Source organism: Perognathus longimembris, chromosome 25 (genome assembly GCF_023159225.1).
Source record: "Perognathus longimembris pacificus isolate PPM17 chromosome 25, ASM2315922v1, whole genome shotgun sequence".
NCBI classification, from domain to species: domain Eukaryota; kingdom Metazoa; phylum Chordata; class Mammalia; order Rodentia; family Heteromyidae; genus Perognathus; species Perognathus longimembris.
In genome coordinates this window covers 2,864,707-2,868,430 of record NC_063185.1, presented here as the reverse complement: position 1 = coordinate 2,868,430, position 3,724 = coordinate 2,864,707, and positions in this window count along the sequence as shown.

The following is a 3,724-nucleotide window of genomic DNA, read 5'->3' as shown; positions in this document are numbered from 1 at the left end:
GAGAGGCTTGCCCATTGTCCTCGCGCTGGTGGAAACCTCCATCTATTGAGGGGCCTTCCACTCTCACAATCAGCTGACAGCTTGAATCCCAGCTGCCTTAGGGAAAGCACTGGAAACTTCCTTCTGTCATCCCAGGCTGACTTTTGACCATTGTCCAGAGCAGGCGCCATGGCCCTGCCAGATAATCACCTTTGTTTGAATTTCTTGGAGCTGGCTCACAAGCAGAGAGGCCTGGGCTCTGCCTGACAGGCTGGGTGTTGGAACAGGAGAGACAGGGTGCCTGGCAGGTCCCTGGGTAGAAGCAGAGGTTGAGAGCCCTCCCCCCCCCCCCAAAAAAAGCAAACGGATCCAGGGCCAGAGGCAGCTGGCTCCCTGTGATCTTTCCTGCAGGCCTGTTTTCCCCCAAATTCTGTCTCTCTCTACATCCCAATATCCAGTCACAAAGTAGAACTGTCAGCAATCAGCGCCAGTAGCTCATGCCTGTAATCCCAGCTACTCAGTAGGCTGAGATCTGAGGATCAAGGTTCAAAGCCAGTCCGCGTAAAGAAAGGAAAGTCCTTGAGACTCTAATCTCTAATTAATCACCAGAAAACCAGAAGTGGAGCTGTGGCTCAAAGTGGTAGAGTGCCAGCCTTGAGCAAAAAAAAAGCTCAGGGACAGTGCCAGGCCCTGAGTTTGAGCTCAGGACCAACACACACACACACACACACACACACAATTGTTTAAATCAGACTCTGTGAGCCTGCCCCTGTAACTAGTCTGGTTATTAATCTGGGAATAGCTCAAGCAAAGGCAGTCCTGAACGGGAAAATCTTTTTGGGGTGCCATGACTGATAAGCTGGAAATGAAAGTCAACCCAAAGTAATGACCCAGACATCAGGCATTCCCACCTGTAATCCCAGCCACTCGGGAGGCTGAGATCTGAGGAGATTGCAGTTGGAAGGCAGCTAGGACAGAAAGTCTGCCACTTGTATTTGTGTATCTCCGATTCACCAACAAAAATCTAATCTGGACTACAGGCCTGGCTCAAGTGACACAGTTGATGGTGTGTGACCAAGGCAAACATCAGATGTGTGGGGTTCCACTGACAACCGTGGATGTGCACGGGGTGACTCAGCCAGCATCCCAGAGCTGAGCACTATGGCCCCCACGCTGCCACTGAACCAGCCATTTTTAACAAAGAATTTGAATAAAGGAAGGAAGCAGGGGAGAGAGGGAAAGAGGAAGGAGGGCGAATGGGTAATAGAATGAGCAGGTGAGTGAATGGGGATTGCGGATGGATGGACTGAGGGTTGAATGGGTGGATGGATGGGTGGATGGGTGATGGATGGATGCGTGGTGGGTGGGTGCATAGGTGAGCGGGTGGTTGGATGATGGGTGGATGGACGGGTAAGTGGATTGGTGGATGGGTAGGTGGTTGGATGATGAATGGGTGGATGGATGGGTAGGTGGGTGGTTGGGTGGGTGGATGGATGGATGGGTGGGTGGATGGATGGATGGATGGATGGGCAGATGGATGGGTGAGTGGGCAGATGGATGGGTGGATGGATAGGTGGATAGGTGGATGGAAGGATGGATGGGCAGGTGAATGGATGGATGGATGGGTGGGTGGGTGGATGGATGGATGGGTGGATGGGTGGGTGGGTGAATGGATGGATGGATGGGTAGGTGAATGGATGGAAGGATGGATGGATGGATGGGTGGGTGGGTGGATGGTGGATGGAAGGATGGATGGGCGGATGAATGGATGGGTGGATGGGCAAGTGGATGGGTGGGTGCATGGGTGGATGGTAGATGAGCACAGTACCTCATCCAGCTGACTCTGACAGTATTTCCATTTCAACATAGATGCCTGGCCTTTCAGCCCAGCGCTCCCCCGCTCCCTGGCAGCATCCCCGAGACCTAAAAGTAGCAGCCAGGACTGAGGGTATGACTCAGCGGCACCCACCTAGCAAGCTCACACCCCAGCACCCAACAACAGCAACAACAGAGAGACACAGCCGACCCTCCTTGCTCCACAACTGCCTCTTGCAGTGCTCCGAATTCTGCCTGGGCGCCCCAGTCAGGGGGAACTGGAGTGCAGGCTGGGTGGAGGGAACTGGGGTTCATGAGGCCCGTGAGCAGGGCGGCAATGCCAGGTGTGGCCAGGAGGCGGCGGCAGCACGATGCGTGCGTGGGCCTCAGCCCCGCAGGCACACAAGGCGGGGTGGGATTCAGCCAGTCCCACCTGATATCCCTCCTGGGTGCGTCCTGAGCCACAGACGGACCACAGATCAGAGAGCTGAAGAAAAGACTTGGGGGGAAAACATAAGACAAAATTAAAAATAAAAACAAGAGAAAGCGCCGTCGCCTCGGAGCAGAGGCGGGAGCTACACACCTGTTGGTTAGAACGGGGCCTGGTGGGTGGTGCAGAGGGGCCTGGACTCATCGGGTGAGGGAGAGCCAAGCCTGGGCATGCGCACAGTGGGGCCTGGACTCATCAGGTGAAGTAAAGCCAAGCCTAGGCATGCGCACAGGGGTCCAGGACGCATCAGGCGAGGGAGAGCCAAGCCTGGGCGCATGCGCACAGAAGGGCCTGGACTCATCGGGTGAGGGAAAGCCAAGCCTGAGCATGCGCACAGAGGCCCCCCCCACACACACACACCTGCCTGCACAGCTCAAATGTGTGAGAACTCTTTATTTCTCTTTTGATTTGATACCAGGGAATCGATCCCAGGGCCTCATGCATGCTAGGCAAGCCCTCTACCACGAAGCCACCCTCCCAGCCCTTTCTTTCTGTCTTTCTCTCCTTTACATTTCTTCTCCTCTTTAAAAAAAAATTGTGCCAGTGCTGGGACTTGAACTCAAGACCTAGGCACTGTCGCGGGGATGACAGGCGTGAGCCACCGGCACCGGCTTCTTCGCCCTGTTGAATGAACCACATCTGACCCATGGAGCCCAGAGGTAAAAGATGGAGCTGTCCGGTGGGGTGGAGGGTGGGAGGGGGGTTGCTGAGGAGCAGAGCTGTGGATAGCATGGCAGAGCCTTGGGGTTCAGGGGCGGGGATCGCCCCGTCTGCGTGGACTCTGGCCCCTCTCTGCCCGGAAAGCCCCGCTGAAGATGAGTCCCAGGTCACCAAAGTTGCCTAGAACCCAACAGGCTTCATTAACCCCATCTCCTGCATCAGAGGCTGGGTGAGCTGGAGCAAGTGACTCGACCTCCCTAAGCCTGTGTTGTCTTGTTTTTCAAGTGTGGAAAAGTGGGTGTTAAGGCCTTGCTACACACGTTAGCATGCAGAGATAGGTGCTCAAGCACCTAGCAAAAGGATGACCGTGCACACAGCACTCCCTCCATTCACAAGCCGTGGCAGGTGCCAGCTCCCAGCCTGCAGTTCCCAGGACTGGACACTTGAGGGCGGCATTGAGCTTCCGAGTCCAGCCTGGCCCAGGGCCCCCGCCCGGCTCTGCCCAGGCCTCTCAGCCTGGATGGCTGGACACATGGCAGAAACCCAGCCAGGACAGACAGACGGCCTTCCTCCCTGCGCCGGGCGACTCTCGACGGACAGACAGATGCCCAAAGAACTATTCTAAGAGACAGAAAAAGGACAGGCCAGCTCCCCAGGGTGGAGTCAGGTAAGAAAACTGCTTTTTTTTTTAAAATATACTTTATTTATTAATTCAACAAAAATTTTTGACAAGGTGTTGTGCACAGGGGTACAGTTCATAGTAGGGCAGTGTGTACATTT